At 36.5% G+C, this 26,959-nt stretch overlaps 1 protein-coding gene and 1 long non-coding RNA gene across 4 annotated transcripts in view; both read right to left on the reverse strand.

Annotated features, from left to right (window-relative positions):
• Positions 1-26,959, reverse strand: part of LOC309474951 (uncharacterized protein) — a gene marked incomplete at both ends in the record, with an annotated part of 355,810 nt that overhangs the window by 136,408 nt on the left and 192,443 nt on the right. The gene's annotated exons all lie outside the window — the stretch shown is intronic.
• LOC309476433 lies at positions 14,382-25,168 on the reverse strand. Of its 3 annotated transcripts, XR_014198143.1 has the most exons (4): positions 25,118-25,168; positions 24,853-24,968; positions 23,825-24,223; positions 14,382-14,549 (listed from the first exon to the last, which is right to left on the reverse strand). It is a non-coding gene; the product is annotated as an uncharacterized lncRNA (long non-coding RNA). The 3 variants fall into 3 exon arrangements; XR_014198144.1 differs by lacking the exon at positions 14,382-14,549 and having other exon boundaries at positions 23,698-24,223; XR_014198145.1 differs by lacking the exon at positions 14,382-14,549 and having other exon boundaries at positions 23,698-24,223; positions 24,853-24,965; positions 25,118-25,161.

The raw sequence follows: 26,959 nt of genomic DNA on the forward strand, positions 1-26,959 counted from the left end.
TGCGTGGTATCGAAAATGGTATCGAATATCGATATTTTTCAAGGTATCGTATCGAAGTTAGAAATTCTAGTATTGACGGGAGGAGAAGCTCGCGGGCAATCGCGGGGACGTAGTATACAAAATAATTAATCAGAATACCTAGCAAAAGTTTCTCCTGCTCCTAGCTCATGGACAGCTCCTACTCACACTCTCCGTCTCTGCAAGATTCGGAAGGTAATGATTCAGATTTCTCTCGGCACAGCTACTAGAAGACAGACGGGTTGCTCACGTCACATCTACGTCGTCAAGCTCGGTTTGAGTCTGCGCGTCAGGAACGGAAGTCCTAAGAAATCGCTGAAAACGGGCTTCACTTGTCTCAACTGAGTTCCAATGAGATGACTCTGTCCACTTCTTATACTGTCTATGCATAATGCTCAACTGAGACATTCACATTGTTAAAGCTACACTGTGTGATATTTTCCCCCATCTAGCGGTGAAATTGTATATGACTACCCAGTGAATATTAGTTTCTGTTCCTTTCAATTCCGAGGGCGTTTTAACTCCTACGGTGGCCGTATTATTCCAAGATTAACATGGCTTCCAGTTCGACTTCGTCCATGAGTGTTCCTTCAAGTGATGAGGTTAGAACTATTGATCACCTGTGATCCGTCGCAGCACAGATTTATGTTACAAGGTAAACAATACTTTTTCACCATTGACGCAAGGAAAAGTAACGCAAGTTATACTAGAGAGGTCGTTCTGGCGTTATGCACAACCATGCTATGGTTAGACAAGCAACTATAACACTTCAAATTTACACAAATAGGCTGAATTACCTGTCGAGAAGAAAGCAGGCAACTTCGGCGTCCGTTTTAAAATCTTTGCTCCTCATGAGCTCTTTCCATCTGGGAAAAGTTCCTCCAGTATTGACTTTGGTCTTGCTGATTTGCCTGTCGCGTTGATGTTTTAATTCTCTCTTTCGCTTCCTTGGTGACTCTGCTACATGTCCTCGTGAATAGGCGTGATCCTCCATCAGCAATCTTTCAAATCTGCCGGCAGTCGTGAGTAATCTCCCCCTCGCATTCGTCTCTGTGTCACTGAGTGTAAAGCGCGAAAGGCGAAGCTTGAATTTACAGGTATGTCCCTCTTTGGCGAATGTATTTTCAATATGGAGGGGCAACATGGCTGCCACCATTCGAACCCCTCACCCGTATGTATTATAAATGGCAGATTTTACGCTTACGAGAATACTTTATTAGTTGGTGGAAGTAATAACACATGAATGAGCACATATACTTTTGATAGAACAAAGTGTTTTTTGCTAAGAATCAACTTAAAAAGTTACACAGTGTAGCTTTAAAAAATAATAATAATAACCACATTCCTACTATTAAGATATTTTAGAAGTTATTTGTGGTCCATCCTGTATCTCGTCTCGTCATCTCAACACGCGAGTGGGCGGGGCCAAAGTTACGACGATGAAGTAGGCGTTGATGTTCTTCTGCAGAGGCGAGTCTTTCACTGCTCTATTACATTATGCAGATGCACATTTCAGGACAAGTTGTTCGCTGGGCTTGGTAAAAATAACAGTTTTGGAATAACAAGGACGTTTTCAGCTCTGAAACTTACTGGATATTCGTATAGTATGATGACAAAAGCTCAAGGAAAATTTCATTTCTCAGTGCATGACCCCTTTAAGAGACCCCACATTTTATTTATTTGTAAATAATGCTGTCAATGTAAAATATTGAATTAAATATGCTGTCAAAAATACACACATATTGATGAAAGTAAGTTGCAGTTCAGACAATCTGCAGTCTCACTGAAACTTAACGCATGTGTTTTGTCAGACTCACCAGGGCTTGACATCAACTAAAGTTAAGTCTAAACTGCCTCCTTGACATCATACTTACCTTTAACTTATAACATTACAGAATTTATTATTTGAAGTCAATATAAGCTGAAAACAAAAAGCTGTCAATCCCTGAATAATTCTTTATTTTCCAGTTATGAATGTATGCTTGATTAGATATGTAGCGTCTCCTAACTAATGAAATGTCTTGATCCGGCAAACAAAATACTTCAAGCAGAAAACACTGATTTACTCACAGCCATTAAGATTTTAAATTGATGCGATTGATCAATTTCATTTGCGTTTAAAAAATTTGATCAGTGAAGAGTTCAATGAGTTATGGAGAATAAGCTGCGATCTGATCCTAACCGAAACCAGACCAAACAAAAGACAACGCATGATGAGTGAGAACTTGAAGCATTACTCAGTTGAGGAAACCGTATTCAGTGAAATGCAGACGCCTCCAACTACTGACTGTAAGATTTACTCTTTTTAATTATATATGGATACACCTTATGCACCGCTGTGGTTATTTTCTGTCTGTAGAGGATTTAGTAAATGGTGTTGTGCATTGTATAGCAACTGTTTCCAGGATTACATGTTGATCCTCTCTGACTAAATTAACCAGACATGTATTACATGGTACCAGAACAGAAACAACTGAAGTCATAAAAAAAACAAAAAACATTTAAACTCACCATCCAGACGCCAGAAACACAAGCAGAGCAAAACAGTCCAAAACATCTTCAATGGATGATATGAAAAGACAAACTCTTCAAAACTGGTTCAGTAATAAAATGACAGACGCGCTGATGTGAAGCTGCTCTGTAGTAAAGTGAAGTCAAACTCCACCGTCAGCTAAAATAACTGCACATCTTTAAGTGTTAATGTGTGACTGTCTAACTCTTTCTTAGCTGATTAATTCACATGTCAATTTGTCACTTTGAGCTCCAGTAGGCCTCCAATTCCTGTAAGTCACTGGTGACACTTTCAACAGAAATAAACTGACCCATAATGTGTTAAAAACATCTTACAGTTTTTCCTCGATTGCTTAAACACATTTCTTGAAACTATGTCTCGTATTCTCAAAACTGTAAACACAAATCCATAACGTCTCACCCAATTCCCCAAACATCCTATTTTCAGGTCAAAATGAAACCATTCACTCTTGCTAAAAAAACGAAACTTTGCCCTCAGACAGGACACACAAGCCCTCAAAATCACACACACTACAACATAGTCTAACACACTGGTGCAATAAATTCAAAACAACATTTCCAAAACTGGTAAGTTATGTTGCTTGTGGTCCCCCTCCTCACAAACCTTTGCACGTGATGAACACAAAAGACACAACCAATGGATACATTGGCACATTTTTATTCATTCATGTACTACACTGTACAACACACACACAACAAAACAAAAACAAAAAAAATTATTCTCTCCTCTAATTTTTTTATTTTATATTTACTTACAGTAAGATGTGTGTGACCATCATATGACAGTAAAAGAGCACACACAAACCTTATTTTATAGAATAATCATATTATAATATGGAATTGTATTGGAATGGTAAAGAGTGTTGGGACGTGACAGGAGGGCCTCCACTCAAGGAGACAATATGATGGACACGTCTAAGAATGTTCCACATATGGTTGAAATACCATCTTTGGCCTAGAGAGATAACATTCCGGGAGTCAAGACTATAAAGGAGAAAGGATGCCCTCCTTCACTGTCACGCTCTGTGCCACTCTGTGTGACTGTACGACTGCTGGCCTTTTCTTGCAAGAAAATAAACCTCATCAAAGACTATTGGAAATGTTTGTCTTTTATTCAGTGATAGAATTTTGTTTGCCACCACTCCTCCCTGAAGGTTCTCGAGGCGACAGTGAAACGACTCAAATTTGGCCTTCCTCGTAGCCCAGCCTCCCTCGTAGTCATACCATTGACAAAGACATGGGCAACTAGAGTGGCTTGAATTTCATCTGAGACTGCTTGTCTTCTTGCCCCTGCCCTTCCTCCTCCTCCTTCTTATCCCTTTTATAAAATTACAGATAGAGCTTCATGTCTTCTGCATAGCAGTGGTAGGAGAAGCCATGTGCATTTATGATCTTTCCCAGTGAAGCTGTGTAAATGGAGAAAAGAAGAGGAGCGAGCACTGAACCTTGAGGCACTCCAGTGACTAGATGATACCCCTCCTCTCCATGAAACCTGGAAAGATCTTTCTGTGAAGTAAGACTGAAGCCACTGAAATACCGTACCAGTGATGCCCGAGTCAGAAAGGGTGGACAGGAGGATCTGGTGCTTTACAGTGTCAAAGGCAGCTGACAGGTCTAGTAGAATAAGGACAGATGATCTGGCGTTCGCTCTTCCCAGCCGTAGAGTTTCAGCAACGGTCAGCAGGGCGGTTGTGTCCACTTTTGAAGCCAGACTGGTTGTCATCAAATAGGTTTTTCTGTGACAAAAATGCAGAGGGTTGATTGAACACAACTCTTCCAAGAGTTTTTGACACAAAGGGAAGAAAAGAGACTGGTCTGTAGTTGAGGGTTGGCTTAGGGAAGGGACACACTAAACCCTTGCCAAAGAACTTGTGCTGATAAAGGCCGACTGTGTTTTTAAAATATTTTATTCTTACAGTTTTAACTAAATGTTACACTGGTTCAGTTCTATACAGAAGAGAACATGACATTTTTCACATTGGTCTGCAGAAAAACAGCGACGGGCCGAATGGAAATGTAATGGCCTCTCTGACAGTAGATGGCGCTTATGGATCAGCAGAAATAAAGCTGTTTCACTGGTAACCTCTGAACACAATGCAGCGTTGTGCTTATAAAAACACAGTCCAGCTCAAAAGATTTCTTTAACTTCACTGTAGTTTGCCAACATACAAGCTAGCTATAGTTGCAATGTGTTATTTAGCTAACTTCTAAACTTCTACGCTTTCATCTGAGGACGTTGCGGCCGATGCCTTTTTGTCATATGACTGAGATCTGAGGATGTCCTAAAATGTACATCGTACTGTCAAATAGTGCCATATTTAAGGGAAAAGGGTTTCGGATTTCGGACACAGCCATGATCAAGACGATCTGCTGAAGTTCAAACTGAGTGTCAGAACGGGGAAGAATGGTGATTTAAGTGACTTTAAACGTGTCATGATTGTTGGTGCCAGATGGACTGGTCTGAGTATTTAATTAACTGCTGATTTACTGGGATTTTCACACACAACCATCTCTAGGGTTCACAGAGAATGGTCAGAAAAAAAGAAAATATCCAGTGAGCTGTTTTTAGTTTGAGTTCACTCCTGGTATCATTGTTTAGTGATTTGAATAAAATATTTCTCAGTGCAGTTTCAACATGTCTGTTTATTTTCTCTGAACACTTCAACATGTGGTTTTATTCTTCATTACTCGTTTCACAGTATTCGTCACATAATACTGAACACAGCGCCATCTAGTGGCTTTCTTGAGTAACAGACACAATCACTGGATCTCATTACAGATTCTGAGTAAATAACTCCTGATAACATGTGAGTTCAGGGTGAGCCACTAGATGGAGGTGTTGCTCCTCAGACGAGACCACAGAGACAAATCACACTAGAGATTTTTATTTATTTATTTATTTATTTATTTATTTATTTTTATTGCAGAACAACATACATATACAGAGGAACACAGTGTATTATTATCTATTACATTCATAATAAAAAACAATAAAAAAAATGACACAGGGGAAAAATTACAAACAATTACAAAGAAAAGGATAAAAAAATTCTATACATCCGTTTCGCTTTTTTATTTCTTGCATCTTTTAGGGCTTCAATATAATGTTTAAGCTCAATTTTAAATAATATAATAGGTTTATTATTTGTCCATTTCTGCTTATGTATATGGTATTTTCCATCCATAATTATTAAGTTAACAACAAAATTTTGCTCCACACTCTTATTTTTGTATGACAAAAAATATCTTTAACAGATAGTTGAATCTTTAATTTTGTGAATTTAAAATATCAGATATTCAACATCAATCCAAAACAATTGGGTAAATACACATTCAAAGAATGAATGTTTTATTGATTCTTCTTCTGTATTACAAAAGTTGCATGTCGTCTCCATGTCTCTAAAAAAATCTTGAGACTATACTTGTCTCACTGGATACATCAAGTGAATAATCTTATATGTAATTTCTTTAACTTTATTGGTCAGACAGTATTTAATCGGTAAGTTCCAGACCTCTTTCCATTCAATCTGATTATACATTGAGTTCCAAAAAGGTTTGCATTTAGGCAATAACGTAATTCTACATAATTCTCAAATTTATAAAAGTTATTACATTTTTTATCTATAATTTTCACGCCATCAATACTTAACTGATTAGTAGTATATATGGGGATAGCTTCGGAAGATACATTGCCTGATAAAAGTTGAATAAGGCCACTAGGAATGGCATCAAATACTACTGCAAACTCTTTAGCCGCTACAGGGATCTTATACTAGTTAAGGAATTCGCAGTAATTAAAAAGATGTCCATTATTCTTAAATAACTGTCTGACCAAAATTATACCATTATTGTACCCGTTTCTGTAAAATAAAGATTTATTTTTAAATGTAATATATTTGTTGTTCCAAATCACAGATTTGTGTGGAGAAAAAATATGCTTAAAAATGAGCATCCATAATAGAAAAACCTGTTTATGAAAAGAAGAAAGCTTTATCGGAATCTTATTTACATCAAAATTACACCTCAAAAAACATTCTAAGCCCCCCAGTTTATCAAAAATGAACCTTTTGCCTTTAGAGTTCAAGTAGTTCTTTATCCACTTGTTCTTAAATACGCAATTAGCAGTATTAGAGTCAAGTACATTTAGACCACCATCCTCAATTGGTTTGCATAAAACTGTTTTTTTTTTTTAAATAATGAGGTCTGTTCTTCCAAATGAAATTGAACAAAATAGTATCCACCTCTTTTATAACTGATTGTGGAACATCTAATGCAAGAGCTGTATACACCAAGCGTGACAATCCTTCAGTTTTGGATAATAATATTCTTCCTTTTAATGAAAGATCTCTCATTAACCATGAATTAAATTTTTGTTTAATTTTCCTAATAATTGGTGTAAAATTTAAATTATTTCTCTCTTTTTGGTCTTTACAGATCTTAATACCTAAATAATCTACTAACTCCTTTACTGGAATATCAAGAATGTTATTATGATTACATGTTTTCAAGGGGAATAACACACATTTTTTAATGTTTAAACATAAAAGAGTAAATATTAAGGCACTCAATAGCTTTTTTAACTTCAGTTTCACTTTTTTTTTTTTTTTAAATAGCAGTGTCGTCCGCTAATTGAGAGCATTTGAACTCTTTCTCCAAAAGTCTAATACCACAAAATGTATCTCTTTTAATATGTATGGCCATGGTTTGTGTTACAAGTAAGAAAAGAAACGGTGAAATGCGATAGCCTTGTCGTATACCTCTATTGATTTTAAACCTGGATGACGTTCAATATGATAACTTAACTGAGCTGTTACAGTCATTGTACAGTGTTTTAATAGCTTTTTTAAAGTATACTCCAAAACCAAAATAATTTAAGGTCTCCAACATAAAGTTATGATCGATAGTATCAAACGCTTTAAAGAAATCAACAAATAAAACAAAACTATTATCTGTAATAAATTCATTGTAGTCGATTAAATCCAAAATGAGCCTAATATTATTACAAATGTGACGACCTTTCATAAATCCTGATTGACATTCATCAATTATGGGATCAAGACAGTTCTTCAATCTTTCTGCAAATATTTGTGCAAAATGTTTTGCATCATTATTGATTAGCGTAATGGGACGCCAATTCTCTAAAAATAATAATAAAGTTATCAAGCCTTGTCTCAGTGAATTGAGTAAATAACCTTGTTGTATAGCTTCTCTAAATACAGCTAACAAAAAAGGGGATAATTCATTTTGAAAATATTTATAAAATTCACTAATTAAACCATCATTCCCGGGTGACTTATTGTCTTTGAGTTTGTTAATACAGTGAGATATTTCATTTAAAGGAATCTCTTGGTCGCACATTTCAATAGAAGACTCACTTATCTTTTGAATGTCATCTTTAATAGAATCTAAGAATGACTGTGCATTACTCAATTTGTTATCATAAGAATACAATTTCTCATAAAATTCAGCCACATATCTTGATATTTCTTTAGAATTTTCTGTTAACTGTCCATTAATATTCAGTTTGACCATATATGCAAGTTCTACATTCCTTTTTTCCATATAAAAAAAAAAAAGTATTTTGTATTTTTTTCTCCTTCCTCTAACCATTTCTTTATTGATCTTATGAAGGCACCCTTTGCTTTATATTCATATATTTTATCTAAATCTAATTGTAGTTGTAGTAATTTATTTGTATTTTCTTGATCTATATTACAATTTCCAGAAAGGCTTATGGGATTCCTAAATGGGGATTCCTTTTATGGGATTAAAGGCTTTCCTGTATAATTTTTTCTTCGTTTTCTCTTCTATATTTGGCTATTTCCTTTCCTCTCCTTATGGCTAAAGTTCTAATCTTATACTTCATTAATTCCCAATTTACCCCAAATAAATTAGTTGAGTTGTTGAGTTGAGTACTTTTTATTATCCCCTTAGGGAAATTTTGTTGCTTGCGTTTCACATACTTGCATACACATACAGCACCAGCAATACACGTCACATAATACGAAAAAAGAGAATGAAAGACAATAATAATAAGATACACAAAATCATCACTGAGACCCGCTCAGTACGCAGCTGCATTACCTTTGTTCAACAATTTGACTGCCTGTGGCAGGAAGGAGTTTTTCCCCCTGTTTTTAAAAATCGCTGGCATCCTAAACCTTCGCCCGGAAGGTAATATCTCAAATTTATCAAACAGAGGGTGTCTACTGTCTGCTGTGATTTCTGTTGCTTTACTGAGGCATCTGTTAAGATAAATTTGTTCCAACCCTCTCAAAGGGATACCAATTAGTTTGCTCGCTGTACTTAAAACTTTCCTAATTGAACTCTTTTGTTTCACTGTGGCATTTCCAAACCAACAAGTGATACAGAATGTAAAAACACTTTCAATAAAAGAATTATAAAAAAGTCTAAGGACTAGTTACATTTGCCTCCTTCCAAAAATCTATGATAATCTCTAAACTGCACATCTGTCAATATATTCTGGTTCATTTTCCAGTATGTAAAAGTTTTAACATCTTTGGATTTAGTTGTATTTAACGAGAGAAAAATAGCTTTGTGATCTGTAAGAACAGAAGGCTCTATAGAGACCTCATTAACATAATTCAATAGATTTCTTGAAATTAACCAATAGTCTATGCGTGACTGTTGAGAAAGTTTCCTTTACACCATGTAAATTGAATTTTGTCTGGATACGTATGTCTCCAAATATCAATCAAGTCCAGAGTAGAACATATACTATTCAGTTCTGGAAGAACAGACCTGTTACTCAGACGAGGTGGAAAACAATCCTTTTCAGAATCCCATATTGTATTGAAATCCCCTCCAAGTACTAATTTCGCATTGCTATATTGTTCCACTGTTTTTCCAATCTGGTCTTCAAAATTCAAAAACAAAGTTTTGTTTTGTGTGGTAAAATTACTTGCTTAAATATTCCCCAAAATAAAAAAAAATCAGCATTCTTTTCTATAACCAGTATCACCCATCGACCTGAATCATGCACTTTGTTTTGAATTATTTTCCCCTTAAATGTACCTTTTAATATTGCAACACCAGCTGATCGATTACTCCCATATGACATCCATAAATCACCCCCCCCCCCCCCATTGGCTCTTCCAAAAATTATGATTTGACAAATATGAAACAAAACATGTTCCTACACCTCAAAAGTAGAACTTACAACCCAAATTGACCTTAATAAGACTTGAACTAAATCAAAACCTTTCGAAAACTATGCTGTGCAAGTGCAATATATTATAGTTATATTTCAGTTAACAAAGATCCATTCTGACCGTAAACTGAAAGAAATATTCTGTTGTAAATGTCACAAAATTCCATCAGATTATGACTGCACTTGTAACCGTATACTAACACATGCAGAATTGTGTCCATATGCAGTTCTTTATCAACAATTATGCACATATAATCATATTCAAAACCTTAGGGAGGTGTTTCCTTTCCATCAACAAAGGCTCGTACGCCGACGAAGTAAGCCTTCTTCCCATACCTGCCGAGCAGCCTCCACTTTTGGCCACAGTTGTCTGCGTAAGGCTTTGTCCATAGTCTCCGAACCGTAGCTCCTTGGACCTCAGGTAGGTGCTGGTTTTCGCCGCTTTCCAAAGTATATCTCGTAAGGATCTGGACACAAACTGGATGATGAGGGTTCTCCCTCTCGTGGCGTTTCCTTCAAGTTTTCTTCCGAGCCGGTGTACTGGATCTACATCCTGTTGTATTTTGGTGGTTAGCTCTGGAAGAATTGCACAACAGATATCCACCACTTGTGCCTTTACATCTTCACCTGTTTGCTCAGTCAGACCGTACAATCCCAGATCCATCTTCTCTTGTACCTTTCTGCCTCGTTAAGCCTGGAATCGAACTCCGACATTTTCTTACTATGCGCATCACTGACCTCATGCATCGCCTTCGTGTCCTTTTTCAAAGTTTTCACATCATCTTTGACATCCTTTACTTCATTGAAGAGGAATTCCGTCGTTTTCTTTAAAGCTTCAATGCTCACCGTATTTGCCCTTAATTTATGCATCGCATGATGTTTTCTTGAGTTTCAGACAGAGACGGTTCATTTGTACTTTTCTTCGGATCAGGGGTCCTGGGCGTTGAATCCGGTAAAGAAACTGTGATGCCTTGCACTACATATGCGTGCTCTGTTTGAAGGTCAGTGCTGCAAATTTGCATTTCATCATCTTTGTTCTTCATCTTTGTTCTTCATCTTTGTCAGCGACTTTGTTAGGCTTTTTTTTTTTTTTTTTTTACCTTAACGTTACTCTCCCTCTCTCGTTTTTCCGCCATTCAATGCAATCTCTCTGGGTTAATTACAACGTTCAAAAGCAATTTACAGCAACTCTCCGTGTTAATTATCTGGTAAATTAAATGCATCCTGCATCCTCAATAAACAAGCTACAGTTAGTCCAAAATGCCGCTGCTAGAGTTCTTACGAGATTAAGAAAATATGATCATATAACACCGATTTTATCTTCACTGCATTGGTTACCTATAAAGCTCCGTATTTATTACAAGGTATTGCTACTGACTTATAAAGCCCTAAACGGCTTAGCTCCAGTCTATTTAACGGATCTTCTATCGCCCTATAATCCATCGCGCTCTTTAAGATCACTAAATTCAAGGCTTTTGGTCATACCTAGGATATCCAGAACCACCAAAGGAAGGAGAGCATTTTCACATTTGGCTCCAAAACTCTGGAATAGTCTTCCTGATACTGTTCGTTGCTCAGACTCGCTCTCCCAGTTTAAAACTAGATTAAAGTCGCATCTCTTCAGCCAGGCATTCATATAATCCTACAGTTCAAACTACAATCCGGCCTCTAGCTCATAAATGCCAGAGGAGAACTGGCCCCCGACTGAGCCTGGGTTCTCCCAAGGTTTTTTTTTCTCCATTAGGTCACCTGATGGAGTTTTAGGACACCATTAGGTCACTTGATGGAGTTTAAGGACACCATTAGGTCACTTGATGGAGTTTTTCAGTTCCTTGCCACTGTTGCCTTTGGCTTGCTCAGTTGGGGATATTTTGGGGATATTTAATTAAATTTTATCAATCAATAAATTCCTCTTGAAACAAACTTTGTTGTATTATTTTAATTTAATACTGTGAAGCTGCTTGGATACAATCTGTATTGTGAAAAGCGCTATACAAATATACTTGACTTGATTTGACTTAACCTCTTATGGAACGGCTGAAATTTCATGTTTTTTATCTAAACGACATACCCAAATTAAAAGTGGTACAGCTCCCATATACTTTGACACTCAGGGGTGTGCCTGGTATCATTGGAAAGGAAACAATCTCTGGTTTCTGATACAAGTGTCAGGGTGATTCTAGACCTTACTGACACAGAGTTACAGAGGCTAGAATGGAGGGTTTTTATTTCCATCAAAGTCATTCATCTGTAAACTGACTAAAATACACTGCTGTAAACACATCTAATGAGATAAAGACAAACTCAAGGTCATAGCCACATGTCTTAGCTTACTACAGAAAAAAGTTTGATACTAAGATCTTACATTTAGATGTCAGACTGGTCAATTTATTAAACAAAAAGAAGGATATGAGGTGAAGGAACAAACCTTTATCCTCAGTATCTCAAAACTACCTCCTCAAGATGTCGCCATCTTGCACGCCTCCCACTAGAGATTTAAAGACTTTATCATTGGAGGAAATGGAGCACTGATGAGACCCAAACAAAAAAAAAAATTTTGTTTATATTTGATTTAATTATTATGATTGGCCGATACTATTTTCATAAAGTCAAATGGACACATTTGGAGTGAAAAAATGCCAAATTTTGAACAATTTAAAATTGATATTAAAATATATTTACAATCAATATCCAAATAATCTGCTACTAAATAATACAATTTAAAAACAAAAAAATATATATTTTAGATGTATATGTTGTTTATACCGGAATATATATATATATATATATATATATATATATATAAAACTAATTGGTAATATTAATAATAATAATAATGTTTTTTAAAGATAGGCTATAAGAAATACCTGTTAAAAAAGTAGAAATAAAGCTGTATATGGTACACTGCTGAAATATTTAAAATATACATAAAGTTTGTATTCCTCTGAATAAATCATGAGAGACTCTTGAACCTCAGAGTGAGAAACTTTATTGATAAAGGCAAGAAAATACATGACAAATATACAGCAGTAGAAAAGTGAGATCTGTGTCTCTTTATTATAATTTTTTTGTACTTGAGAGAAATATAAACAATAAAGTGAAATTATAAACAATAAAGTGAAATATAAACAATAAAGTGACACTGTTAAAATCTGACACTGAAAGAGAGCACAAACACAAATAATCATCAGTATTTATTATGAAAAAAACACTAGAAGAACAAAAACACACTTGAAGAACCTTTAAAGTTCAGCGTTCTGCTTTAGATTTCAATACTTCCTGAAAAAGATTAACATAAAAATAAATAAATTAATAAATCTCACAGATATTTATACATGCAAAATCAGTTTGTGAGAAATGACATCATCAATCATGTACCTGATGTGTGAATATGTGCTTGATCTCGTTCAGCTCTTCTGGATCTGATCTCATAAACCACAATAATGACAGTAGCCACGCCCACCAGAGCAGAGAGGACCAATCGAATCACAGCTTCAGTAGGACCACAACAGTGGACAGAGTCTGAGGAATAAACACATCAAACTGAGATCAGATCAGTCAATAAACACTAATATCAGCGCTGACATCAACTAATATTTCTGAATACACAGAAATATGATCAAATCTAATCAACAATCTTATATTCGGTTCCAAGTGAGTTTTTATACGGTCTGTCATCTCAAACTGTAAAGATTCAACAATTCAACATGTAAATAGTAAATAAGAATATTTGAAGGAGAAGAAAAATGATCTCTACTCACCATAGACAGAAACTCTGAATGATTTTGATGAGAAAAATCTTCTTCCTGAAAACATCAGTAGTTTATAATCTCCAGCATATTCAGTTGTGGTGTTTGTGATGGTCAGAGATCCAGTTTGATTGTCCAGCTTCAGTCTGTCTCTGAATCTCCCATCAAGAACATCATCATGAAAAAATGCTTCTGATTGGTAGCACTTATACGACAAGTTGCCAGCTCAGGGTGCTGACCCACCAAAGACTGTCCGATTAGAGACCAAACGGAGATGCACTTTTCTGGGAATAACCCATTTATTGTCACCACTCAACAGACTGGCTTGTATGGTTGTGTTTGTGTGGTTTTCTATAAAATAAACAGTAAAATAAACATGAATATACATAATAATAACAATGATAAATTACAACAATTAAACATGAGCAATAATGTAGTATATTTTAACATCAATAATTAAACATGCACATTTTTATAAAAACAAACTGAAAGCAAATGTAAGATAGGCTGTAACTGCTATATTATATTCAACACAGATGTAATCTGACACCTTGTTCATTGCTTTCTAATTCAAAACAGGGTGATTAAACACTGTCTGTCACGTGACGTGCTATAAGCCTATAACGTTACCTTCAATCAGTTAATCATATTCATATCAGATTTAAAGTAGTACAATTAGTTCCAAAGTTGTATTTGTAGTAGAAGCACAGTAAAAACAACACTTACCATCCTTTTACCACAGTAACATTACTGTGATTGTGTAGTAAAAAGACAGTAATCACAAAACTTACCATGCTTTTACCACACTATTTGTAGTTTTAATGTGATACACTTATTGTAAATGCACAGTAACCACAACACTTACCATGCTTTTACCACAGTAACCCTAGTTTTACTGTGAAAGCGGTAAAAGGACAGTAATCACAAAACTTACCATGCTTTTACCACAGTATTGATCGTTTTAAAGTGATATTTGTTGTAAATGCATATTAACCACAACACTTACCATGCTTTCAATGCTTTATAATGTAACATCCAATATTTGTAAGGTAAATCAGTACTTTTTCTTTTAAATAATCCTATATATTATACATAATGATATTTTATTTTCTCTTTTTTCAGCTGAAAAGACCAAAAGGACCTTTCGGACTCAGTCAGCCCATTATTGTTTGAGGACAAGTAAACGGAGGAGACGGACAGCTGCATAGGCAAATATTCACAATGGTATGTATGTGTTGGTTTTAACCCTAAATCAAACATTTTATCAAGCATTTGTTGTTTCTTACACCTTTTCTCACAAAACCCATAGCCCAATCAGTACAAACATAGTCCGAAAGCCTTAATAATTCACAAGATTTGTACGATACTCGTACGTATTTGTATACTCGTACACAATCCTGCAGCTTTTACTCCTAGTGCTGTCATTGGCCACTGCCTCAATTCCTGTACATATTTATCGCGATATTTGTAAATCAGTTGCGCCCCTTCTTGGAAAGTAGTCGGATGTCCCGCACACTGTCAGAAAGTTTATATTAATTTCATTGTATTTATTACAATTATTACAAATTGGTCCCTGTCTGTTTATGTTCCAATGATACATGGTGTGTCTCCACACCTCATAATCTCCCTCTGTTTGCAAGAGTGGAAAAGCTTATCTGACTTGTCACATGACATCAGATACTCGATTATTTTGTCATAATCAGAACAGTTACACTGCTGATAACTGTCCCGTTTGCATGTTAAGCATGTTATTTTTAAACGAGTTCATATGATTATTGCTTGCTATTAAAGACATGCTTTTATTCATAGAAATGCCCACATATCAGTGAACTTATTACATAAAAATGCTTTTAACATTTAATTATGCAACACTCTTTACAGAAAACATATCCTACAGTTATGGATAAACTGACTATTTGCAAGTAATGTATTAAAAATACCTTCCTTTCTGTTTTGCAGGATTACTTAGTCCTTTTTTTTAAAACCTCTACAATATCAAACTCAACAGCTCTTTTAAGAGCCAACCAGTAGCTCTTTTAAGAGCTACTAGTGAGTCGCAGCGAATCTTGCCGTGATCAGCCCTTCCCAGGTAAAGTTTCTAGAATATTTCAGTATTTACTCATTAAATGCTCTCTCCTGAATCGTCAATAAATTAGCTTATTTATAACTGTCTTAATTTATGTTTAAAGAACAATAGTAAAAGTCGAGACTTTCTTGTTTTACAGCAGAGAAGGAAGACCAGTCCTATTTTTAAACGAGTTCATATGATTATTGCTTGCTATTAAAGACATACTTTTATTCATAGAAATGCCCACATATCAGTGAACTTATTACATAAAAATGCTTTTAACATTTAATTATTTAACATTTATTTTCAACACTCTTTACAGAAAACATATCCCACAGTTATGGATAAACTCACAACGTCATCATCAAGTGCTGTGCTGGGCACATTGGGCAACAAGTGTCCTCCAACGTATTCGATCCATGGCCAAGTTCTCCACATCTTCCCATGGGACACTGACATTCTTCAGGTCTTCATGAAACATCTGTCTCCGTGTCTTCCTTGGTCTTCCCTGTCTCCTGCATCCTCCTGGTGGTGTCCACTTCATCACTGTGTTTGGGTGTTGTTGTTTGGGCATGCATAGGATGTGTCCAACGAGGTGCACCCTTTGTTCTGTCTCAGTTTCTGAAAGTCTTCATGTGGAGTCCCACTCCTCCTCAGGATCTCTATGATATATGCAGAACCAACATTGAAAATAGTGATTTATCTTTTTCCATATTGTTAAAGCATTTTGTTTTCTCTTTTCAGCTTCATAAACTGTACTTGATTTCTGCCTAATCCCTTTATCAAAAAAGTGTCAGTGCTCATCAGGTGTTTTGCTAAAGGACATATTCATTGCATAGTTACAATAAAAGTGACCAATAATCACAAGGATATAGAATGAAAGTTGATAATGTAAAATGTTGTGCTTACGTTTTTGCCTATTTGTTCTTTAAAGCGAAGAAACAAATGTATTTTCACATAACAAAGTTGAATCTCATCTCTTGGTTTGTAAAAATATAACTTCATCATAGCAAATTTTTTTTAACGTTACTGTATGTGTCACTATAATGGATTGCCCCTGTATCTGGATCATTTTAATTAATTGATTTTTATACTGTTGTGCAGTAGTTTTGGCACTACATTTGTCTTTAAACAGTTTGGCTTTAAATAGTGGAATATGCTTTCAAAATTGTGTCCATTCATTGTGCTTTTGTTACATTTATTTGAATATAATTGATATACCTTTGATATACTATACATACACTGTAAATGTTAGAAGCACTTTAGTACATGTAATTATCTTTAATTAAAATACTGCAAAACCACCCCTGCTTTAGGCCATTGCTTAGAAAAATGTTTCTCTTTCAAATTTATCCATAAGCAAATTTGTGTCATTGATCATGTGAACTCGTTTTTGGATGGTAACCACACAAAGGCGTCTTTTGTTTTTAAATAATGAGTTTTATAATTTAATTAGAAGGAATACATGTTTAACAGCCTAAATATAAAATATTTAAGGTATCTATCCCTGCAGCCGGAACCAGAAGAGATCTGTCATCATTTACCATAAATGGGCATGTAAGTGTGACGCATCTGTTCAGCTGGGTTGTTATTGGCTGTGACTTTATCGCAGAACTCGCTGTGATTGGACAATCGTTTAACCCATTTAAAACGGCGCTTCATGTTCCAAAGTATGTTTTGGTGGTATTATTGCGTTAGTTATACATTAAGTTAACTATAAAGTGTCTCTATGTTGTGATAAATTACTCCTTTACCGAGATCCTAACCCTAAGCATGTCTGCACATTGCAATGCACTACAACTCCATGCTTCATGTTCCACTGATAGAATGGCAGAGATATGTGGGTTATGTAGTTTAAAACGTTTAGTAATGAAACAATAAATGTTAGAATAAATAATATCTTTAATGGACAACTGGATATCTAAATGTGTTCATTGTGCAAACCTTTATGACATATATGAGGAGCAGGCTGAAATGTGATATTTTACTGTGAGCACTTTAAAAATAACCTTTATGCCAGCTTTCCATATATGTCTGAAAACTGTGGCCAACATTATTTATTAAACATAGCAAGTCAAGTCAAGTCAAGTCAAGTTTATTTGTATAGCGCTTTTCACAATACAGATTGCATCAAAGCAGCTTCACAGTATTAAATTAAAATAATACAACAAAGTTTGTTTCAAGAGGAATTTATTGATTGATAAAATTAAATTAAATATCCCCAAAATATCCCCAACTGAGCAAGCCAAAGGCAACAGTGGCAAGGAACCGAAAAACTCCATCAAGTGACCTAATGGTGTCCTAAAACTCCATCAGGTGCCTTAATGGAGAAAAAAAAAACCTTGGGAGAACCCAGGCTCAGTCGGGGGCCAGTTCTCCTCTGGCATTGGATAGAGGCCGGATTGTAGTTTGAACTGTAGGATTATATGAATGCCTGGCTGAAGAGATGCGACTTTAATCTAGTTTTAAACTGGGAGAGCGAGTCTGAGCAACGAACAGTATCAGGAAGACTATTCCAGAGTTTTGGAGCCAAATGTGAAAATGCTCTCCCTCCTTTGGTGGTTCTGGATATCCTAGGTATGACCAAAAGCCTTGAATTTAGTGATCTCAAAGAGCGCGATGGATTATAGGGCGATAGAAGATCCGTTAAATAGACTGGAGCTAAGCCGTTTAGGGCTTTATAAGTCAGTAGCAATACCTTGTAATTAATACGGAACTTTATAGGTAACCAATGCAGTGATGATAAAATCGGTGTTATATGATCATATTTTCTTGATCTCGTAAGAACTCTAGCGGCGGCATTTTGGACTAACTGTAGCTTGTTTATTGAGGATGCAGGACAACCAGCTAATAAAGCATTACAGTAATCCAGTCTCGAGGTCATGAATGCATGAACTAACTTTTCTGCATCAGAAACTGATAGCATATTACGTAGCTTAGCAATGTTTCTAAGGTGGAAAAAGGCTGTTTTTGTAACATAAGAAATATGATTTTCAAAAGACAGGTTGCAATCGAGTATAACACCCAGGTCTTTTACTGTAGAGGATAAAGTAACAGGACATCCTATGATGTTAAAGTTGTATTGTGCGAGGTTTTGTGGGCGGTTTTTTGAACCGATAAGTATTACCTCTGTCTTGTCTGGATTTAATAAAAGAAAATTACGCGTCATCCAATCTTTTATATCTTTAACACACTCTGTCAATTTGGAAAATGTAGCGTTTTCATCCGGCCGTGATGAAATATATATTTGAGTGTCATCAGCATAACAATGGAAACTAATTCCATGTTTCCTTATAATATTTCCAAGTGGCATCATATATATTGAAAATAACAGGGGGCCTAATACAGATCCCTGCGGCACTCCATAGTTTACTGGAGTTATGATCGATTTTTCTCCATTTAAATAGACAAAATGGTAGCGGTCAGATAGGTATGATTTGAACCAGCTTAGTGCTTGTCCTTGAACACCAGTATAATTTTGTAGTCGATCTAAGAGTATTGTGTGATCTATAGTATCGAACGCAGCACTAAGATCAAGTAAAACTAGTATTGAGATACAGCCTTGGTCAGAAGCTAAAAGTAAATCATTTGTGATTTTAACGAGCGCAGTTTCAGTGCTATGATGCGGTCTGAATCCAGACTGAAACTTTTCATAGATATCATTTTGTTGCAAGAAAGAGCCCAGTTGAGCGGACACCACTTTTTCTAATATTTTAGACATAAATGGAAGATTTGAAATGGGTCTATAATTTGCTAGATTATTATGATCTAATTGTGGTTTCTTAATGAGAGGTTTTATAACTGCCAGTTTAAATGTTCTTGGAACATGACCTAAAGATAAAGACGAGTTAATAATATTGAGGAGAGGCTCTTCCACTACAGATAACACTTCTTTCAGTAGTTTAGTTGGTATAGGATCTAATAAACATGTTGTTGTTTTAGATGAAGTGATAAGTTTATTTAACTCTTTTTGTTCTATAGTTGTAAAGCACTGTAATTGTTCTTGCGGGGTGATAATTGAAGCTGAATTATAAGGCGCGATTGAAGATTGAACGTTTATAATTGTGGTTCTGATGCTTTCTATTTTCTCAGTGAAGTAGTTCATGAAATCATTACTACTGAACTGTAACGGGATATTTTGTTCGGGTGACGTCTGTTTATTTGTTAGTCTAGCCACGGTGTTAAATAGAAACCTTGGATTGTTTTGGTTGTTTTCTATTAGTTTGCGGAGGTGCTCAGCCCTGGCAGCTTTTAGGGCCTTTTTATAACGTGACATACTGTCTTTCCACGCGATTCTAAAGACCTCTAAATTAGTTTGTTTCCATTTACGCTCTAAAATACGGGTTTCTCTCTTTAAAACATGCGTAGTATTGTTATACCATGGTGCTTTATTTTTCTCTCTGACCTTTTTTAATTTAATAGGTGCAACCACATCCAATGTTCTAGAGAGAATGGTGCTCATAGTGCTAGTTAGTTCTTCTAGTTCATCTGTTTGTTTGGGTTCAGGCAGCAGCTGAGACAGATTAGATAAGCAATTTGAGAAATTATCTATGGTGGATGGGAGGATTGTTCTGCCTGGTTGATAACGCGACGCCGCATGACATATTACAGCAGTACGTAATATGCAAGTTACCATGTAGTGATCAGTGACTTCATCACTTTGTGGAATGATATCTATATCGGTTGGATCGGTTCCGTGTGATATAATTAAATCGAGTGTATGATTAAGACGATGAGTTGGTCCGGTGACGTTTTGCTTGACCCCAAATGAATTTAATAAATCTGTAAACGCAGCTCCTAACGCATCATTTGGATTATCTACGTGTATGTTAAAATCTCCAACAATTAATGCTTTATCGACATTGACTAATAGGTCTGAGAGAAAATCTGCAAACTCTTTTAGGAAATCAGCGTAAGGCCCTGGCGGTCTATATACGGTAGCCAAGGCTAGAGATAATAGGGATGTTTTTCTAACATCTAAGAGCGTAACATTTAGTACAAGTACTTCAAATGAAATAAACTTATAACCCGTTTTCTGAGTAACATTTAGAATATCTTTATAAATGGTTGCAACACCTCCGCCACGGCCAATCAGACGGGGCTCATGCTTATAACAGTATCCAGGAGGAGTAGACTCATTAATACCGAAATAATCATTTGGTTTAAGCCAGGTTTCAGTAAGGCAAAGTACATCGAAGCTATTATCTGTGACTATTTCATTTACAATAACTGCCTTAGGTGTGAGTGATCTAATGTTTAGAAGACCTAGCTTTAGAAATAGTTTTTGTTTACTAATAGCAACATTTTCTGTTTTAATAACAATTAGATTTTTCCTAGATCCTGCATTAGATTTATTATTTGATCTCACTAAACGAGGAATAGACACGGTTTCTATGCAATGTTCTACACTAGTATTTATATCAGTTGAATTGGTGCAGCAGAGACTATGATTTGGACTTTTGGTTACTAGTCAAAGGGTATTTAACATTTTGGAGATGTTATCTGACAGAAGATCCGCTCCGAATCTGCTTGGGTGTAAGCCATCAGCACGGAAAAGCCTAGGACGCTCCCAAAACAGATTCCAATTATTTACAAAGAGCAGTTTCTGCTCATTGCACCATGACATTAACCATTCATTTAGCGCAAATAATCTGCTGAATTTTTCATGCCCTAGTCGGTACGTGGGAAGCGGTCCTGACACAATGATCGTTGTTTCAGGCGATGTGCTGCGTACCGTATCGATTAGATTCCTGAAGTCTTTCTTCAGAATCTCCGTCTGGCGCAGCCTGATGTCGTTCACTCCCGCGTGCAGGACCACAGTTCCGACGCGCTCGTCACCGTTCAGGATCTCGGGAACGCGAGCAGCGATTTCAGAAACACGAGCACCAGGGAAGCAGTGACTTTGCACCTTACTTGTACCTAACGTAGCGTGTACGTGCCGAACGATGGAATCGCCGATGATCACAGCATCGCGTTCTGTTTCGCGTAGAGGGGAGAAGCGGTTTTGTGTCGATAACTCGAAAACCGGGAGGGTCGGAGAAAGTCTTGGTCTAAACCTGACTCGCGTCTTCCGCTGCGGAACCACCCAGGCTTCGTGGTGGCGTGTTGGAGCCGGAGTGAACGAGACCATGGCTGATTGCGACCGATGCTGAGGAACGCACGGAGTAGACGCGGTCGGAGTCAGCGGGTTAGTAACGTTAAACACTGATTTGTGTGCGTCGGCGCGTGATGTTTCAAGAGCCAAACACCGGTCTCTCAGCTCGGCCTGTCTCAATAAAAGGTTGTGGATCTGTTTCTCAACAGCTTCCAGCTCAGACTGCAGTGCGTGAAGCTCAAATGTGTCCTCACCTGCACCAAGCGGTAGACTACTTACATCTGATATATTCGCCATTTTAACAGATGGACAGTGAGTTAGCAACGAAGCTACCAGTGATGCTATCAATATTAATACTAATTTATATTATAAGTTTGTTTGTAAATGAGTGTGGAGAAGACGCGTTCAGCCGTGATCCACGGACGTAACCTTTAAGAGTATGCAGCGTTGGATCACTAATAGGCTTGAGACGCGTCTGCTCAACAGTCCGCGTTGTAACTATGAGGTTTTTTAGTGGTAGGGGTGTAGAGTAGACGCACGATAGGCGAAAAAAAAGTGTTTGTTTATAAGTGAGTGTGGAGAAGACTCGTTCAGCCGTGATCCACGGACGTAACCTTTAAGAGTATGCAGCGTTGGATCACTAATAGGCTTGAGACGCGTCTGCTCAACAGTCCGCGTTGTAACAATGAGGTTTGAGCAGTAGTGCTTCTCAGTGAGGAAGAGTAGAAAATGTTCGTTGTAAGCGGGTTTAAAGAGAAAAATCAAGAATTATAAATCAAATCGATAGAGCTCCAAAAACAACAACGCATTCAGACGCAACGCATGATAATGACAGGACAAGACATTATTCACCGTGTTTGTTGAGTGTTTCTTATTCACCTGAGCTTTTATGAACTCAAAGGCGCGAGAGAAAATAAATAAATAAAAATAGCTGAGCGCAAGGGTGGCGCGTTAACAGGCTAGCGAATTACTAGCGTGTTATGCGTCAGGGTTGGGTAAGCTGTATTTAGTAGTAATATAAACAACTAGAAATTGTAGTAAATGATGGTTCAAAACAAGGAAATACGAGGCTAAGACGGAGCTTACAGCTCCGAAGCAAACACACTCACAGCAGGCAGCGAGAAAAATCAAGAATTATAAATCAAATCGATAGAGCTCCAAAAACAACAACGCATTCAGACGCGACGCATGATAATAACAGGACAAGACATTACTCACCGTGTTTGTTGAGTGATTCTTACTCACCTGAGCTTTTATGAACTCAAAGGCGCGAGCGCGCGAGAGACAAATAAATAAATAAAAATAGCTGAGCGCACGGGTGGCGCGTTAGCAGGCTAGCGAATTACTACCGTGTTGTGCTAGTAGCAACGGAAGCCAGCGATGTTGGGCAAGCCGTATTTAGTAGTAGTATAAACAACTAGAAATTGTAGTAAATTCTGGTTCAAAACAAGGAAATACGAGACTAAGACGGAGCTTACAGCACCGAAGCAAAAACACTCACGGCATAAGCAGTTGTCCTGCCGACTTTCTCTTTGATACACTATCCAGACTTTGAGTTACAGCCATTTGAAATGTGCATTTGTTTGCTCTTCTGGGGGCCGTTGCTGGGCCCCTGGGGGTGGAATAGTAATAGTGTGCGTAGATCTGTGTAGATTGTACTGCCCGTACAATCTACACAGATCTACGCACACTATTACTATTACACAAGGATAATGCAACATTCAGTAAAACAACAAAAAACAGTGCCAACATTACCTTTTCACCCCCTCTGATTGCTGCTTATATACCTGACATCAGTAATGTCTATGTTTTCATTTGAAATGCAGTAGTAGATGTGCTAGAATGATCAACATGGATCATCTTCAATTATGTTTGAAGTGTTTATAGCAAGATAGCCCACTGCAGCCTCTTGTTATTCAGTTTCCCTTTATTTCACTGCAAACTGGCATACATGCAAGTATGTGCAACTTATGTTGCATTGTTGTCCCAAATATCATTAACCAGATAAAATGTTTTATGTCCTAAGATAATCATGGTCATTAATTATATGTAATTGTTTTTAAATTATGAACTAAACTAAAGAAATAAGAAATTAAAATTTCTCAAATTAAAATTTCTATTTACTGTACCAAACACCACTTTCAATACACAATATTCACCATACTTTATTAAACAACACTTTATTGGAGGACAAAGCATAAAGTTGATAAAGTAGCATAAAGAAAAATGCGATTCAAGATAAAGAAAAATGTCTTCAAAAATACGTTAACATCATATGAATCCATTCACAGCTGCTGAAGCCACAACACGAGTGCCAGAGAATCATATTCAGTCACCTATGATACAGAAAACAGATTTGATATTGTGTTGGAAAATAATGATTCATTATCACAGCTAAACTGGTTTCTTGCTCTTCCCTGTACATGTCTCTATCGTGTTCATGTTCTTCTTCCTCGTCTAAACAGTTTGTTCAGTTGTACCCTACAGTACAACAGAAGAACAGAAGATGTGATCACTGATGTGGTGTAGCTTTTTCTCAACCAGAGGAAGAAGTCTCAACATCCCATTATCAGGCGTTCTCCAGTCCTGGTCTGAAAGTAAAACAAAAACACAAACCATTCAAATGAAGTTGTTTAATGGACAGTCAGGTCAGCTTATGTTCTGCGTTATTTAAAGCAGTGATGGTTTACTCTGGCCCTCAGCGTCCACTGTCCTGCAGATTTAGCTCCAACCTCAAACCCTCCTGCCTATTGTCTAGAAGTAAACCTGAAGACTTTGGTTAAAAATTTCAGGTGTGCTCGATTGGGGTTGGAGGTTAACTCTCAACTTCAAAAAGTAGATTGCAAAGGGCCAGAGTTGCCTCGCTGTTCCTTATTTAAATTTACAAAGCAGCAGTCAGTACATTATATATAATATACACATTGAAGTATTATATAAAAAAAAATAAAAAAATAATATATATATATATATAAAATATTGCAGCACATAATATAGGCTAAGTACTGAACAAAAACAGTTTTACCCATATCAACAGCAACCTATTTTAAAAGATCTTTAAGAAAGGCAAGGTCTCTTTTGAGCCTTTGCTAGTGATGCTCGATACTTTCCAGACAACATACTCTTCTGTCAGTTGTTTCAAGAGCTTCACTTGGTCAAAAACCAAAAATTGTCATCAGATTATGTACTAAATATTACAGCATTGTTTCAATAGAAGACATACCAATGGACTCGCACACCTTTCTGTCTTCTTTGGGCACCAGATGTTCCTTCCCCACCCGAAACAAAGGACTTATTTGATTAGCTTGCGTTGATATAAGGACTGGTCTTCCTTCTCTGCTGTAAAACAAGAAAGTCTCGACTTACTCTATGTGCAATTACTATTGTTCTTTAAACATAAATTAAGACAGTTATAAATAAGCTAATTTATTGACGATTCAGGAGAGAGCATTTAATGAGTAAATACTGAAATATTCTAGAAACTTTACCTGGGAAGGGCTGATCACGGCAAGATTCGCTGCGACTCACTAGTAGCTCTTAAAAGAGCTACTGGTTGGCTCTTAAAAGAGCTGTTGAGTTTGATATTGTAGAGGTTTTTAAAAAAAGGACTAAGTAATCCTGCAAAACAGAAAGGAAGGTATTTTTAATACATTACTTGCAAATAGTCAGTTTATCCATAACTGTAGGATATGTTTTCTGTAAAGAGTGTTGCATAATTAAATGTTAAAAGCATTTTTATGTAATAAGTTCACTGATATGTGGGCATTTCTATGAATAAAAGTATGTCTTTAATAGCAAGCAATAATCATATGAACTCGTTTAAAAATAACATGCTTAACATGCAAACGGGACAGTTATCAGCAGTGTAACTGTTCTGATTATGACAAAATAATCGAGTATCTGATGTCATGTGACAAGTCAGATAAGCTTTTCCACTCTTGCAAACAGAGGGAGATTATGAGGTGTGGAGACACACCATGTATCATTGGAACATGAACAGACAGGGACCAATTTGTAATAATTTTAATAAATACAATGAAATTAATATAAACTTTCTGACAGTGTGCGGGACATCCGACTACTTTCCAAGAAGGGGCGCAACTGATTTACAAATATCGCGATAAATATGTACAGGAATTGAGGCAGTGGCCAATGACAGCACTAGGAGTAAAAGCTGCAGGATTGTGTACGAGTATACAAATACGTACGAGTATCGTACAAATCTTGTGAATTATTAAGGCTTTCGGACTATGTTTGTACTAATTGGGCTATGGGTTTTGTGAGAAAAGGTTTAAGAAACAACAAATGCTTGATAAAATGTTTGATTTAGGGTTAAAACCAACACATACCATTGTGAATATTTGCCTATGCAGCTGTCCGTCTCCTCCGTTTACTTGTCCTCAAACAATAATGGGCTGACTGAGTCCGAAAGGTCCTTTTGGTCTTTTCAGCTGAAAAAAGAGAAAATAAAATATCATTATGTATAATATATAGGATTATTTAAAAGAAAAAGTACTGATTTACCTTACAAATATTGGATGTTACATTATAAAGCATTGAAAGCATGGTAAGTGTTGTGGTTACTGTGCATTTACAATAAGTGCATCACATTAAAACTACAAATAGTGTGGTAAAAGCATGGTAAGTTTTGTGATTACTGTCTTTTTACTACACAATCACAGTAATGTTACTGTGGTAAAAGGATGGTAAGTGTTGTTTTTACTGTGCTTCTACTACAAATACAACTTTGGAACTAATTGTACTACTTTAACCCCCTGAGGTCTACGGTATCGCCGGCGATACCAGTCTCTTCTTTTAAATGAAGTAATTTATATAAAAAACAAATATTCTCATCTTGTGAAATCTGTATTAAAAGAGAGCGATTCCAGTCGAGCTCATCTCATCTCATTACGTTATAATCGGCCCCGCCCACGGAGAGCGCGCGCTATTCAAACGCAAATGACTGAGACGATCCCATACAAACTATGAACGCCCACATATCAGCTCGAGAAAACACATCAAGTTTATTCAGATAAGTGTAGTTGTCTACACTGTCTCGCAGCGCTGTGAGGAATAATAATAATGGAAAACTTACCTCAGAAGTGCTGGTATTTCGAGGAGCAACGGATGGAATAATGTAGTAAGTTTTTTTTTTTCATTCTCAAGTAAATCGCGTTTCTGTGTGAATGAATGAACGCAGAGATGCGCTGTTTACCACAACTCGCAAAAAGACGGTTTAAATTTGAATTGCGTTTCTGTGTGTGAATAAATGATCTGCTTTTAGCAAACTATTTTGCTATACTGAGTAAAATCGATTGAAATATGTTGAA

The sequence above is a fragment of the Leuciscus leuciscus genome, assembly GCF_965113295.1.
Source record: "Leuciscus leuciscus genome assembly, chromosome: 15".
Classification (NCBI taxonomy): Eukaryota; Metazoa; Chordata; class Actinopteri; order Cypriniformes; family Leuciscidae; genus Leuciscus; species Leuciscus leuciscus.